This window comes from Anser brachyrhynchus (genome assembly GCF_964034855.1).
Source record: "Anser brachyrhynchus genome assembly, chromosome: 4".
NCBI classification, from domain to species: Eukaryota; Metazoa; Chordata; class Aves; order Anseriformes; family Anatidae; genus Anser; species Anser brachyrhynchus.
In genome coordinates this window covers 30301278-30318104 of record NC_137698.1, presented here as the reverse complement: position 1 = coordinate 30318104, position 16827 = coordinate 30301278, and the positions used below count along the sequence as shown (strand labels likewise).

General features: G+C 36.2%; 1 long non-coding RNA gene across 1 annotated transcript in view; it reads left to right on the top strand.

Annotated features, from left to right (window-relative positions):
• The first annotated feature begins 740 nt into the window (after positions 1 to 740).
• Positions 741 to 16827, top strand: part of LOC308194502 — a 28990-nt gene continuing 12903 nt past the window's right edge. The window contains exons 1-5 of the long non-coding RNA XR_013950616.1: positions 741 to 875; positions 8484 to 8733; positions 11082 to 12852; positions 13858 to 14039; positions 15324 to 15469. This is a non-coding gene — a long non-coding RNA (uncharacterized lncRNA). The remainder of the gene's footprint in view (positions 876 to 8483; positions 8734 to 11081; positions 12853 to 13857; positions 14040 to 15323; positions 15470 to 16827) is intronic.

Below are 16827 nucleotides of genomic sequence, written 5' to 3'. Positions count from 1 at the left end.
CATTGTTTGTGGACACTTTATGAGGCAAAGAGGATTCAGAAAGATATTCACAGTTTTGCCATCATCTCAAATGTCAGGAAAGGGGGAATTAGAGGAATTCTTCAGCCTCTCTGGACAACCTGGAACCTGGCCAAGTGCCATGTCTAAAAGATGTTTATATAGATGCTAACCTCCTAAAATTGCTCCTTAATGCCTGCATTCATGAGATGTTTGCCTTTTTCACCTGGAATATGCAAAAAGCCCTGTTAGTGCTGCCTCATTTTCAGGCCCAGAACTGCTCTGCTTTGAAAAGCTAGGCTCGTCAACAGCCCAGAAGTTGGCCTGAGTGGGATGGCTATCACTTGAGAAACTCTATCTAAAATGTGTTTTCCACACAGGATGGACACACCAGAAGTAGCCACACAATCCTTGACTGATGCAGCTCTGCTGGTACAGTCCCACCTGCTAGGTGTGACTGGGGGGGTTTCATGATACAGTTTCAGGTCAGCACTGTAATATCTCCTTGATTAGAAGGAATCCAGCAGCCGCTGATCATAGAGCAGTAACATTATAGTTCTTTTTGAATAAAAGAGAAGAAAAAAATGAGTGTAGACCTTCACTCAAAAGAATAAGCTCCAGGCAGAAATCAAAGTGGGCAGAAGCACCTTGCTTTAGTTAGATGCAGGCATGGGTTCATAATTTTCCATTGGCTTGCTCTCGATTGCTTTCTCCTCACCAGCTGGGCCATTAGGATTATTCTGAGCAGGTGGCTAATTTCTTTCCATGCTGTCTATAGGAAGCCAGGTGGGCCTTTGTGTTTTTTGGGTTAGGAGCAACTGACATGCTCTTGGTTTCATAGCTGTGAGCAGTGCTTCAAAAGCAAAATTCTGCAGAAGGTAAGGGTGTTTTGGAAAATTGAATCTGAAGAGGTTGGTGAAATAAATGTAAAGCAACCATTTGAATTACATGTGATGCTGCGTGTCTTTCAAAGACCTGTGGAGAACACCAGTGTTGAGGTTATCAGTCTGCTGTTTCCACCCGCTGAGAGTGTCTTTAAATTCCAGTGACAGAAAGTGAAATAGATACTGCAGTTTCTCTAAAGCTAGCACTTCTTTAAAAAATAAGAAGAAGGAGAGAAAAGAATTATGAGATAGCTAATGTCTCATGTTCTGCATACAGTGTGATTGGACAGGTGTTTTGTGCAGAATCCTCAAGGAATGTCTGCATCAATATAAACAGGAAGGAGTTTCCATTTCATAAATCACTAGATTGGCAGTCATCCATTACAATTTGTCACAGACATTATAGTGCAAAACCGAAGTACTGCCCTGGATTTTATATCCCTGTGACTGGAAAATTTGAACCCAGGGATTTGTAATTTGGGTGACTCTAGGTGTAATCATCCATGGCAATCTTATTAACTACTATTATTGCTGTGAACATTTTGGACCCTTTTTCTTAATGGACTTTGCAAATGGATTTAGTGATTAACCCTGTAACATTTTCATAATGATAACTACTGTCTCCTGCCAGAGACAAAATATGATAATTTTGAATATCAAGCGATTGCCTTATTCATGGAGTAAATATAGCATCATGTCGCTATACAGGAAGATTTATGAGTTAATCCCTGTATAGTGATAGATAAAGCAGCCCTTAGGTACACGCTGTTTATAGTAGATATAATAGAGAGTTGGGCATTACTTTATTAGTGACAGTATGAGTCAGGGGACACTTATGTGCCATGTGCTCCTCATCATGCTCATGCAAAAATTCCATGAACACTCAATAGATATTGGTGGTAAAAGCTGAGATAGCCAAGATAATTACGTATCCTTACTCCCTGTAGCTCACAAGAGCAGAAGACTAGCTGAATGCCCATGTGAGGCATAGAAAAGTGTATTCTTCAACAGTGCTGAATATTGATGTAAAAAGAGTAGTTTTTTTCTATCTTGGCAGTAGTTCTCATGCCTGAGAATTTTATCAGCAGCAGAATTATGTGTACAAGTTTTGAGGCAGTTATACTTGACTTTCATTTATTGTTAAATATGTGGGTATTTTAAAGTTCTTTTTGGTTTAGTATTCTTTTATTCTCTTCCAAAAACCTCTAGCCTCAGTCTGGTGTTAGTAATTTGGTATACTTCGCTGTACTTTAAGGATAACACTTTTGTAATCATTTTGTATGGGCTGTTTGTACTATGAGCTAAACATAATATATGCTTCTTTCAAATGAGGTATAATTCCTGAATAAATTATATATAGTGAATTTCAGTGCTGAACTTGGACCTTATTTGCTTTGGTGTAGTAGAATTTTTCTTTTGACTGTTCCAGCTGTCACCACTTTGCAGGCATCATTCAATGCAGACAGCGTGAGCAAAAACTATTTCTATCATTTTTGCAGAAAATATTTTTGACCTTGTGAAATTCTAAAATTTCATTTCATTACTTTGAAAGCTAAGATTTAGCATAGTGAACATCAGGCAATCTGTAGTACTTAATCTACTAGCTCAGCAGAACACCAAATTAATTCAAATTTGAAAAGGACTCTCCATCTGTAGCAAAAGCATGTTCTCAATTACATATTGAATTAAATAAGAGATAGGAATACTTCTGAAAGCTTGAAATTTATGGTTTCATTAGACTGAAAAATTAAACCTAAAAACGTGTGAAAATCCACATTAATCATTTAGTTTTAGCACATAAATGCAAATGGCTTGGAACCTAGCTTCGTTTCAGACTGTAAGTAGTAATTACCTAGTGATACCTCATGAGCTTCATTAGAACCCTGCTTTTAATAAAAGTGGGGAACACTAGGGATCTGCACAAATAAGAGGATTATGGTATTTAATCAGCACAAAGTGATAATGATAAAGCTACATTAGATAGAATTTCCAAACATGAAATCAAGAAAGATGATATAAGTGGGTTAAAAGTTCATTTTAAAGTATTTTATTTGATGAGTTTTCTTCTGTTCATGAACTCTTTGATTTGTATGAATTAGTTTTGATGCTTGAAACAATCGTATTCAAGTTAGTAGATGGACAATTCTTTCTGCCAAACTGTTTGTTCTTATACAATGACAGTCTAGAATTATTTTTAATTTTCATTAGAATTTTAGTATTAATTGTCCACAATTTGGAATATTTAATGACTGCTTTAATCAAAAAGTTGCTCGTGGTCCATTGCTGACCTATGTATTGTCCATAAGATGTAAGTTCATGTACAACCATATATACATGAGAATATTCAGCATAAAGATCCAGAAATATCTTTCTTTGTTCAGCCTTATGAACAATAGTCAAACTATATACAGAATTTCATATAACAAAAGAGTAGCAAATAGAATTTATGGAAAGGAGATGGATTTTTCTTAATCTTTGATTATCAGCCTGAGAGTTAGCTGGGCAAAATATAACTTTTAGCATCTGGATTTTAATTTCCCTTTTTCATATGTTCAAGAAAACACACAAAACTTCAGATGAAACATTGACCCTATAATATCATATTGATTTTGTTGTTGTTTAGCATGTATTCATATTATCATAGTGTATATGTGAGAACATTATGGGAGGAAAAGACAGTGGCACAAATACCCACAGAACATCATAATTTACCTTACAGATTGAATCTGCTATTGAAAGCCCAAGTTGAAGAAAATATACTGGAAAATGTTTCTCAAACATAACGACTTAAATAGAGTAGTAGAGTACTGATAGACTTATACAGGGGAATTTTATCTTCTTGGAATTGTGTGCTTTTAACTTATTCTATTCAGTTATTTCATGGGGTTGCTGCAACTTGTAGACAATGATTCTCTCTTACCATACATCTTAAAAATAATAACAAAGAAAACTGAGAGGTTTAATTTTTAATTATTATTATTAATTATAATTATATATTTTTAATTATTTTTCACGTTGGTTCTCATGCAGCCTATTTTAGATTTTATTTCAATATAGGAATAACAACTATTAATCTGGGAGGAAATATTGGTACATGGTGGTGGAAAAAAGTAATACAGAAGTCTCCCTTTATAGGCATTTTACATTGATTTGAATCAGTTTATACATTTGATAGTATCAGATGCACTATTCAGGATATCATGACCTACTGTGAGTTTTTACTTAATGTATCATTAAGGTAGAACAAATGTACATTTGGTATTCCTAAAAGACATCAAAGCATTAACCCTTTATTTTTCATTCTTTGTTTTATGATCTCATCATGTTCTTGTAAATTGTCTTTTCATTTATAATCTAAAATTTTAATAGTGTCTCATTCCATTGCTTTGACTCTTGGCCTTATCTCATCTTGTGATATCCTCACCACTGCAGCTTTATCACCTGTGAAGTGTATACGTAGGCCTAGTACTACCTTTCTAGACTCCTCTTCCTGTTCATACACAGTTCTAACACTGAATACTAAATGTTCAGTTCTTCTTAGCTAGTCATGAAGAACTCACTGTACAAATTGGAAGGTTAACTAAAAAAGGTGCTTAAACAGTTTGGGTTTCTATGCCCAACTGCATAAATAACCTGCATAAGATGCGCTTCAGAAGATGCATGTGACTTTTGCACTTCTGCAGTTGCATTTTGGATTGCCCCAGATATCCAATCATATGCCATTCATCCTCCTGATCTCTGTATGAGATTGATATTTAAGGAATGAGTTGGAAGAAAAAGATTTTTATATGACTTCTTTCAAGCACAGAAGCTTTATAATTCAAGATTCCTACATAATAATGAAAGTCAAGGATGACTCTTGGAGAATACTTTTTTTTTTTCCTGGTTGAGTAGCTGGAATTTTGTATGATTTTATATATTTTTCTCATTAAAAGCCATAATAATGAGTCATTCTGTCATTGCATCCAATATGTAATCTAGATGTTCACAGCAACGATGTTTATAACTCTAATGATTTTTAAGTTCTGCATTGATTCCTCTTCTATACCAAGATTTTAACTGTTTTTGGTGTTCTGAAATTCCTGTTTTTTCTCTTACACAGTATAAGAATACTTTGACTGTTGATCTTAATCAATGTAATCAATTTCAAACTTATTACTTTACCCAGCACTCATTGTACCATGCAGTTACAGCCTTAACAAAACATTAGTGCTGCTGTTTTTCTCATTAAATTTTCCTAAAGGACATCTTAGAACCCATATATTTTCTACATCACTGTTGGTGCTTCATTACAATAAAAAAGCACCTTTACTCTGCTATAGTTTTTCTTTCTAACTCACTCTGTAGGTTCTTGTCAACGTTTTGGTTTTTTTTTTTCCCCCCAAAAAAATCAGATACCTTTCTGTCCTTTTAAATGTAATGCACAAATTTCTCAGAATGATGTTAACTGTAGCAATCAAATTCTTCATACCTGGGACCGAAAAACAAGTCATATTAAGGTCAAACATGCTTAGATCTGTGTTGTCTCATTATCCAATGACCTCAGAGGGTAAGATATTTAAAAATAATACAAAAGCAAATAGATATCAGAACTTCTGGAACAAGGAGAGTGCATGCATATAATTTTTCAAATGTTTCAATCATTTATAAAATCTCCAAGTTCAGATGATATACATATATATGTATATAAATATGTTGGTCTCAAATTACTTTTGGTTATCTTGAAACCTTATCTGATTAATCAAATGCTTACAACAAGCAGTCCTTACGGCGAGAGGAAGTTGAAAAGTCTCATTCTGGCACAAAATGATTCCCACGTCTTTATCTTTTTTGATATTACTGGGGTTGTAGAAGAATCCAAGAACATTTATTGCAGCAGGGGTTTGTAGGGCTGTACCTGATATTTCAACTTGTCCATCGTAAGAATTTTTGCTGCCTAAGAAGCAGTGCCTCCAGGCTGCTCAAACAAGTACAGCTGTTTCATTTTCCAGCCATATGTCTAGACTGAAATATAAAAATAATATATCACTTACAGCATCTGTGACATTTAGTACCAGAGGTACTAATGATAGATGTCAGAGGTGTTAATGATGGATGGTTATATACAATAAAAACAGAGCTTAACATCTTCCACTTTATTTATAAATGACTAAGTCAAAAACCTTTATTGTTGGCAATCGTAATAAAATTTATTATTTTGTTTTGGCAATGACTACTCTTGTCACATTTGAAGTGTGAATATTCAGAACATACATATACAATACATAGGACTGACCCTTGAGCACTGTAAAAACAAAAAATCTAAATTCATTTAATAATTCCCAACAAATAAATAATTAAAAATAAAATATAAATTACTCTTTATCTAGTGGCACAGTTGAGCATTATCTAGAATGAAGATAGCTAATCCTCTACAGTCTAGAGATGCAGCTACTAGCTATTCTCAAACTCACAGTCTTTCTGAGTTTGAAATAAGTTTTATTGTTCTAGATGCAGCTCAGATGGTTGAAAATGTTAGTTCATAGCTTCTCCCAGTATGTCATCACCTCTAAGAGTTATCACCACTTCTGTTTGCCAACCTAAGCACACTCAGTCATCACTAACTTGCTTCTGTAAAATTATCTGGCTTAGAAAAAAACTTACTATTAGCTTATGCTAATATGGAGTGCCAATACCTAGGTTAAGCCAATAGATCTGAATAGACATTAATAGGAAGGAAAGGGTGATATGGAACGAAGAACAGTATTGGCTTTACCTAGCACAGCTGTAGCCAAAAAATGCACATCAGACATCTTATGACCCCAAAGACATTCTTATATTCTAATATTCTCTGTATTTAACTGCAGTAATGTTAGCTGGACCATGAGATGCCTGGTTAATAAAATAATGTATGATTTTGCATAAGCTTTATTCTATTATTCACCTGATATTTGGTGTTTTAAAAAAAAAAGTTATTTGAATGTGATGAGTTTGAATAGCCAACATATCTGATCAAAATCATATAGCTGTTTTGGATGATTACTGAAGGACACCACAGAGATGGAGGATGTATATGCACAAATTTGATGCTTGAAATTAATAATAGTTTATAGATGATTTTAGACATGAATTGAAATTGAAATGAGTTTTCTTATACCACAGAAGTAATATAAATCTGTTGAAGCTCTGGGCTATTCTATGGTAGATGTTTGTCTCTTTAATAATAAATTTCCAGAGTTGAGAAACTGTACCAAATTTATACTATTTTTATAGTGTGAATCCATTTTTTGGAGCTCATTTAACCCTATCAATTTAACTGATGTTACAAGTGCAGTAATATCTTGCAGTGGTATAAGCACACTGATGATTGAGTCCCACATGAGTACTGATGAAGTGGAAGAGTAGCAGGAGTTTAAATCAAAGAAGATTTAAACCTTTAATTCTTCTGAATTACCAATTTTGCTTAAAAGAATTTTACTCCAGATTGGAAGTCATTTTGGAAAAATCTAATTCTATATGCTGAAACAGATAAAATTGCAACCAGTCTAATATTACAAGTTTTATTGGAATTATCACAGAAATTAATTCAGTACAATACTATTGGTTTTTATTCCACTACCTGTGGCAATTGAATTCTAACAGCTGCACAAAGTGTTTAAGCAGTACCTTAAGGTGAAAACTCTTGTGATTAATTGTTTCCAGAACCACCCTGAACATAATAAATATGTAAATATTGGATAGTTTTTCAGTATTTCTGCCTTTATTTGATAATACCAAAAATAATAAGGTAAATTATCGATCAGCTTAAATATACATTAATAGAAAACAAGCAAGTTATGCTTTCATTTGGAAAAGGCATTGCAATTAAACACAGGCAGCTGTTGCAGAAACCTTAAGGTTTAATAGGGAGACCTATAAATCATGATTTATAGCGAATGAATGCAATTTCTTGAAATGGATCAAGCTTGAATTAAACCTGCTCCAAATATGCACTTTATAAGGTTTTTTATCTAGCTCTATACGATCCGCAAAATGTCACTTGAATGGTAGCCAGGGATGTAATTTGTACTTCCCATGCGAAAACAGAAACAAAGTTAAAACTAAAGAGAGTATAAAGCACATTGCACATTCCAGTCATCAATTCTTCCTTGTAACATCTCTACAAAGTCTCTTTTTACTGCAGTTATTTTTTTAATACCAGCATTGGACATTTCATGGTATCTCTGGGGTCTTTGAACTTCATGGGATCATATATCTAAGGAGCAGTTTTCTGCCACAGACTAGTAAAAGAATAGGGAGCAGCATTATTTCAGAGATGATTTTCAGAGTGGGAATGTATGTGAAGGTATAGAGAAATGTTTATGGGGGCGAAAGCATTCAGCTTTTCTGTGTAGATTTAAATTGGCAGTCACAGGTGTAGGAGAGTTTTGGATAGTTAACTATTTTGTAACATGACTGCAGCTATGAATATGTTAATTTTCCATATGCACAAATTATATGAGGATTATATGACAGATCATCAATATATGAACTTGCCCCATAGCAAATGAAAGTTCAATTGTCAATGAAATAACCTGGGACAGTCTTGGACAGTAACATTCTAACTTCTTTGTGAAACTGTAGAAGCATAACTCCTGAGAGGTTTTAACCTCCCGATGCATTCAGTGTCCTGTCAAATGGCAGCTTCAGTTCTGGAGGGCCCAAGATATGAAGTCTTCAATGCCTCCGTGTTCTACCTCCTTGCTAGAATGAGAAGGATATTCAGTAGTTCTGCAGATTTTGATTTTTCTATGTATGCTGGAAATGATGGCCACCAGCAGAAGAGACAGAGATGGTACCTGGAGCTTCTCAGTTACTGGTGGCTTCGCGCAAGGTAAGCTATTGCTCAGAAGACTAAGTTACACATGCAAGAATATATCCATGATATTGGCCACTGTAGTTTTAATCAAAGCCAAACTGTATGTAATTTTCAGTGCTGGTTGTCTCTGTCAAAATCTGAACAGGGTTACTGTGGGATATATCTCTATGCTGATAGCCATGCAGCGTTGCCACTGGTGTTACAGACAGGAACGCAAGGCAGATGGGTGCTGTCATTTTCTCAGAGCTATTAGCATTTCATGAATTGAGAACACACAGAAAATAACCCTAATTATGTTAAGAAATGGAAATGATTAGAAAACAGGAAATGATTAAAACCATCACCAACAAAACACCCAACCAGAGATAAAAAAAAAAAAACAGGGACCATCTTTTGAGTAGCATGCTCACTTTCTCGATCCACTTTAATAGCCTATTAAGGCCTGTAAATCAACAACACAGTAGGAGAGAGAGCCACACTTTTTAAAATTTAGTTACACTTGGTTTGAACTGTAGTATACCATAAAATAGATAAATCCAGAAATGTTAACAGGTTTTATCCTCATTATCTGAGTTGCAAAATGATAAACATGGAAAGATGCTTTGTAACTACTAAATAATTTTAGGAAATTGAAACATTCTGATTATCTATAGAAAAAGGTGTTTTGTTGACTGATCAAACGAAAATTTGAGACTTGAGAAATGATTGTCAGTTCCAAGTGTGAATGAATGCATATATATGTACATCTATATAGAAAAGAGAAATAGGTCAATGTTTGTTTTACTTCTGTATGAAACTAACACTCAAATCATGCTTTGGGTGAGTTTGTGCCACGTTTCGACTTTCTTGCAGTTTGAGGGAAAAACAAGCTAATCTATTGCTAACTAAAATAAATATTTAATTACTAATCTGGGTAACAGACACACACACACAAAAAAACAAACAAACAAACAAACAAAAAAAACATCTCCTCCTCCTGCTACCCTTCTCCCAAGCTCAAATACCAAGCTTACTTTTCTGCCACTGCCCCAACTGGTTGCAGGGATTTGGGGATTATGGTCAGTACATAGTGGTTTCTCTCTACTGCTCCTTCCTCTTCACGTTTTCTGCTCCAGCCTTGGGTCTCCAAAAGCTGCAGGGGACATCTACTCTGCCATGGAGCTCGAGCTTGAACTCCTTCTCCTCCTGTGCCCTTGATGTTTCCTCTGCTGTTTCTTGCTCTTCTTGTTCCCTCCTCCTCTCTCCTTCTGGCATTTTATGCCCTTTCTTAAATGTGTCTTCATGGAGGTATCACCAGCTTCACTGATGGGCTCAACGGTGCCCTGTGGTGGATCTCTTGCAGAGCTGACGGGACCAGGCTGTGTCCAGCATGGGGGCAGACCTGGCCTCCTCCCACAGAGGCCACCCCTGCAGATGCCCCAGCTACCACAGTCTTGCCACCTGCACCCAAAAACACATGTACCATGAAAAAAGCTCTGAAAATGTTTAATTTTAGTCTATGTTAGAATTGGAAAAATTTGTAAAGTTTTAATTGTATGGAAAATCCAGTTTCCTTTCAATTTTTTTGCCTCTTTCTGGCATACACAGTGGGTGATCACTTGCTCTGCATTGAAGGTGAAAATCTGAAACTGCAAAACCTGGATTGGTTAAAAATCAAATGACATAACTAAAAATATAGCCATGTGGCTGAGCCTTTGTTTTTAGAAAACAACACTTCTTTAATTCCTTAGCACTGCTATAATTCACTGTCATCTTCCCTCTCCCCACCAAAGTCATTCTGAAATCTAATTGATTAAGAAAGAGTGTATCACCTCTGGAAAACTTAACCTTAAAGCTTCTAATTTTCAATAGCTGAGTTGCAATTAACCAATTACTTTTATTGTTTAGTGCTCAGACTTTAACAGCCTTTAAAAACGCTGCTATAAACACCAGTTGTTTATGATCCTGCAGTTGTAAGACACAATGCTATTTGCATCTTGGCAGGTATTTCATCTCTGGTGGCTGAGAAATACATCATATATCTCTGCTTGAAAGCTCTTCAGCAGTATTCCATATTTCCTGTCATTAGCAGTGCAGCTGCAGGTCCAATCACATCCATTTTGGCACAGGAGTCTGTTCTTCTAGCTCACCTTTGCAGCAGCTGTTAGAGAAAAAATCCCTTGGATTTTAGTCAGCACACTAAATATTCTGTAAAGATTAGTAATCACTCAGACTGGCATACCAGAGGAGAAACAAAAAGGCTGTAGTTGACCTTTTCCAACAGGAAATTCCAACATCATATTGTTACAAGATTTGTTTACTTACATTTTTAAAGTGAAAATCTACAAAATGTTCTGCTATAATCCTGATTTTTTTTTTTAAAGGCTAGCAGCAAATATATGTTCAGATTCTGCCCAAAGTAAAAGGAACTCCATGCAGAGACTGTAAAGGAAACAAATGTGCAGAAAAAAGCAATCAGAGAGGAAAGCTAATGCAAGAATGAAGTAAGAAGTGTATTGTATGTGCTGTATATGGTAAAGACTGGACAAAGCAAATTAAACACTTTCACTAGGACTAGCATACTCGTTAAGGAAATACAAAACTGTCAACAAGAAGAGAAAATGTCATGAAATGTCAGCAGCAGAATAGCTACAAAATGAAATGGAACATTTTCCTTGGGATAAAAGCTTCATAAACTCCATGAAATTCTTCCAATCAAGTTCTAAAAGAACAAGAACAAAGCCTGAGGGAGAAAATGTCAATGCTAATAGACAGTCAAATGGAAAACAGTCCTATTGGGCAGAAAGAAAAATAAATGTATCCAAAGTAACATCCAAGCACAGACTGACCGGAGCAAATGACCTGGTATAGGAGTCTTCAAATTTAGAGATAACAATTGCTTTTTTGAATAGGAACACAGGCTATATTTGATTTTTTTGAAAGGTTTTATGCATGGTAATACAGACAGACCAAAAAAAAAAAAAAAAAAGGCATAGAGAAAAGCTCCTCTGGAATCCAGTCTTTTCTAAAATATATATAATTAATTTTGTAGCGTGAGATTATAACTATCATAAGGACAATTACAAAAGGTACTAGCCAGTGATGCATTGTTTGTGGTTTTAATTCATGAAATGGAGTTACTAATGGACTAATTCCTATTCCTATTTCCTTTTCAAATACATAAGAAGTATAGGCAGTGGGGTCAGAGACTGAGGAACAGTTCACAGTCTAAGTAAATCTGCACTGAAGTTGCACGAAAAGAAGACAAAGTGTGTACTATTGACAATGAAGACATCCTGAGTAAGAATCTATGCTTGAATTTCTGGGCAAGTGCTTCTCTGTGCTGTGACAGAACAGGTGGGCTGTGCGTCCAGCCCCAGGTATACTTGTAACGCAGGTGTTTTTATGGCTGTAAATTCAGTGCAATGAACAGTAGCATCTATAAATATACAGAGGAGAAACCCCAAAGCATTGTACCCTTTTCTGTGCACCTGAATTTCCCTGAAGTTGTAATTATTTTTAATTCGCCCCAGAGAAAGTCTTTGTGTAAATTAACGCAGGTTCCAGTGTGAAGCATCATTCATACGGAAGTAACAGTGAGAAAATATCAGCATAGCAGTGTAACTTTACATAGAATGTTTTCGTTATTCTCTGAGAATGAGTTTTTTTTTTGTTTGTATGTTGTTTATTTATTTATTTATTTTTCAAATGAATATGGCCTATTTTGTGAATCCAAACCTTAGATGGCACAGAGACATTGGGTTACTTGGTTCAGTGAAAATGATAGTTCCTTCAGGCCTAAATCGTTGTTCATCTTCAGGTAGCAGAGTAAATTGTGTTATGAAAATTTATATGGTGCGTGGTAATGTATCAAAATGGCCAAATAAATTTTTGTGAGTTGTTATGTATAGTGGACTTACGTTATTAGTGCTTTTCAAAGTGTTTTTCTAGTGTCAGGAAAAGAAGCATTTCTCTCTCCTGTGGTTAGACACCTTAGTCCTTCTTTTGCAACTAAGAATGAGTTCAGTCCATTAATACAGAAGACATCTTGAGCTCAAGTACCTGGAGATCATGAATCTAACTTTCCAACTTCCTTTGCCTAAAGCAGATTCTCACCTTTATCCTTTTTCAGAGACTCTTCTTGTATTTTGAGGGGTAAGTGCCCTCATTACCACATCCTAACTTTTAATTTTTATTTTTTTTACTTTGTATAAAATCACAATCTATTAATATAAACTATTAGCCATTCGTGATTCATAGACCTATGAATAGTTTTGGGGGCTTTCCATAAGTATACTAGTGTATAGAATAGAAAGAAAGAAAAAAAGTGTAGGTAATTTTATTTTATTATTATTTTTTTTTTCTGGTAGAAGAGACACATCATTTCAGTAGACATGGAAGATTTCTATCAAAAAGGAAAGAAAACAGCTCAGATTGAAGAGATTAAGTCTAACGTTACTGCCACAGAAACAATGGCAGTAACACAATCCTCCAGGCTTTATGTCTACTATGAGTTTAGCAGTATGTCTGCAGCAGCAGCATCAACATCCAAGCAATATATTATTTGTCTCTGGCCTTGGATGCTAAGCTAGGTTGGGGATATTTAAAAAAAAAAAAAAAAAGTTGGGGAGGGGGGAAGGCAGAGGCGGGGAGAGAAAGTAAGATCCCAGAATGCCTGCATCATTATAATTGTTGAGGTAGGTAATATCTGTATTGCCCTACCAGTGATTAGAGCAGGAGTAACTAACCTACAATTTCATGACAGGATCTACTGAGTTTGGCTTGGATGGAGTTAATTTTTGTTCATAGCAGTCTATATGATTTTGTGTTTTCAGATTTGTAACTAAAAACATGCTTATAACACACCAATGTTTTAGCTATAGCTGAACTGTGCTCATGCAGCATCAGGGCCTTCTCTGTTTCTCTGCCCCCCAGTAAGGGGCTGGGAGGGGACACAACTGGGATAGCTGACCCAAATTCACCAAAGGGATATCCCAAACCACCTAACATGATGTTTGGCAATAAAAAATGGGGAGGGGGTTGTCTTTCCACATAATCACGGTTTGGAGACTGGCTGGACATCATTACGAATGTAAGGATAACTAAATCTATTTTTTTAATAGCACAGTGTTTATAGAATGTAAATGTTATGTCTTCCAGACACGCTAGCTGCATGCCTTATGAAAGAAGAAAAAAAGTACACATTCCTAAATTTGGCTGAATGAAGGAACATATTTGAACTGTAAATGTGAGTGCTTATTTGTGTAGTATGCTGTAGTATGGATGCTGTAAAAAAAAGGACTCCACTGGACCTCTGATGCCCAATGTGGTAATGCAAAAAGGTGCGAATAGAAAGATAGATACTTAAACTTAGCAAAACCCACACAAATGTGTTTATATACAGGGCATTCCTTAAGCCAAAAGCTCTTTAGGAGGAATTATCTTAGAAGAAAAGAGAAGAAAAAAAAAAGCCTAAGGGATATGTAAGGTTCTCTCTTTAATTATTTCTTCAGTGCCTGGAAAAAAAAAACACCTTCATTTCTTTAGGGATGCAGAGATGACTAAACCCAGGAGAAGATTTACGCTTGTGAATTCTGGATAGAATCTGGTTACTACTGATCAGTGTCCTGACTTAGGCACCTCACTTTTTAAGAAATGTAATACTTAGGTTCCTCTCTTTCACCCTCAGCATTTACTCCTGATCACCTTGGTACCCAGTAATTATAAGTGCAAAACCACTGCTGAGGAAAATGATTGTCTAGCTCTACTCTGCACTGGTGCAGCCTCACCTTGAGTCCTGTGTGCAGTTCTGGGTGCTAAAATGTAAGAAGGACATAAAACTATTGGAGCGTCTCCAAAGGAGGGCAACAAAGATGGTGGAGGACAAAACTTAAGAGGAGGGGCTGAGGTCCCTTGGTTTGTTCAGCCCAGAGCAGAGCAGGCTGAGGGGAGGCCTCATGGCGGCCTGCAGCTCCCTCACGAGGGGAGCAGAGGGGCAGGCGCTGAGCTCTGCTCTCTGGGGACAGCGACAGGACCCGAGGGAACGGCATGGAGCTGGGACAGGGGAGGGTCAGGCTGGGTGCTATGGAAAGGTTCTGCACCCAGAGGGTGGTCGGGCACTGGGACAGGCTCCCCAGGGAAGTGGTCACAGCACCAAGCCTGATGGAGTTCAAAAAGCATCAGGACAATGCTCTTAGACATATGGTTTGATTTTTAGGTAGGCCTGTATGGAGCCGGGTGTTGGAATTGAAAGTCATTGTGTCTCCCGTCCAACTTGGGATATTCTGTTTTGTTCTGGTAGTGGGGTCTTCAATTCCTTTTCCCAGACTTCCTGTCTGTAACCTTAACAAAAGGGTTGAGGCAGCTTGGATGGGATTGTGAACTCCACAAGATGAAAAAATACTTCAAAGAAAAAAAAAACACAACTCATTCTCCCCACTCCCGACCCTCTGGAAGCTCTGTATGTGTAAAATACAGATGATGAATAGCAACACCAGAACAGAAGGAGCAAGTGGTCTTCCCATTCATTTCCCCTGCCTTTGAAGAATCCAATCCCCAAAGACTTATTCTCCATGAGTGTAGTTCCACTGAATTCAAAAACAAAATTTATATTTGTGTTTATGCAGCGTACAGCCCCTTCAGGCTTTTCATCCATGAACAGATGCAGCAAAGTGAAAGCATCCAGAACCATAGAGGTACTGCTCTCCATGGTGGATTTCCATGGCATCTTTCATTCCAGCTCTCCAGATTTTATTTCCACTGAAATTATGAGGTAATTTAAAGGGTGCTTTTAAGGCTTCTTATTCAGTATGAGATTAATGGGAACATTCAGCCTCGAGATTAACAGAGTATACACCTAGAGATGAGGTAGTTTGAGCTCTGAAGATCTTGTTCAGTAGAAGGGAGGAATGTTAGCTGCTGCTCCACTAATTAATGGTTAAATTACCCTTGAGTAGTAGGTAGCATATCTTTACAATCTGGTAGCTCTAAATTTCACACCTAATTGTAGCAGTGGGAGTTAGAACATAGGTTGAAGACATAATGAAATTACCACAGGGAGGAACAGACTAATGAACTGAAGTCCAGCAAAAAGTTATAGCTACGTTGATGTCATCTTGAAAATCTGTAAATAACAACTTTGAAAACTATTGAGGGCACTAGACAATGGATTTTGTGTGTATATAAGCATGAAATGTAGATTGGGAGGAATAATTGAGTTTGCTATATTGTTAAGTATGTACTTGGAAAAAAAGCACTTGGTCATCATGCACACCTTTTTCATCTTATTTGCATTTTTAATGCAGAAAACCACAGAATATCTCTTCAATCATACTGAATTGGTTTGTGTCAAATAGTGTATATACAACTTTGTAAGTTTTTAATTCTTCATCAAAAAGCTGAGAGAAAAATGTATATATATTTCTCTTGTTGCTTTTGGTATTTGGAATTTCAAAGTCAAACTTTTCCAGTTTTATGAAGAACTCTGAATTCTTATTTTATTGAGTAGTAATTCTAAAACAGCTTATTAATGAAGTGGCCTATCTTAAATATAATTATCTTCAGTTAATAAAATACAGATGAGTGAATCCAGTGCTTTAGCAAATTTAGCAGAAAACTGCTCTCTGCAGGTGTCTTCTTCAAGGTCTTTTAATAGGATTTTATAGGTTTATTATTATTACTAAGTTCCTGTTTTGTGGAAATGTCATATGAATATCATGTATGATCCTTTGCTTGCTTTGTGTGTTTGACAAAATGCCCCTTGACCTTCCAAAAGGTAGCCACAGCATTTGCTTGTTACATAAACTAAAATGCAAGTGATGTGACTATACCTATACAACCTTTGTAAACCTCATCTTTCCAGGTACTGTGGATTTTTTCATGGATTATAACTATACAAGCTGCACCAGCTATACCAATATCACCTATATCAAAGTTTAAGCTTTATCCAAAACCTGGACATTATCCAACCAGTGAATCATTCTAATAGTGGGTTCACTAGTCACCTGTGCCAGCACCTCAGTACTCACCATCACAGTTCTTTCATAATATCCTACCCTTTTTTTGCTGCAGATTTGCTGCTCCACTGCTTCTTGTCCCATACAACACTGCAAGGCAGGAATAAATTACTTT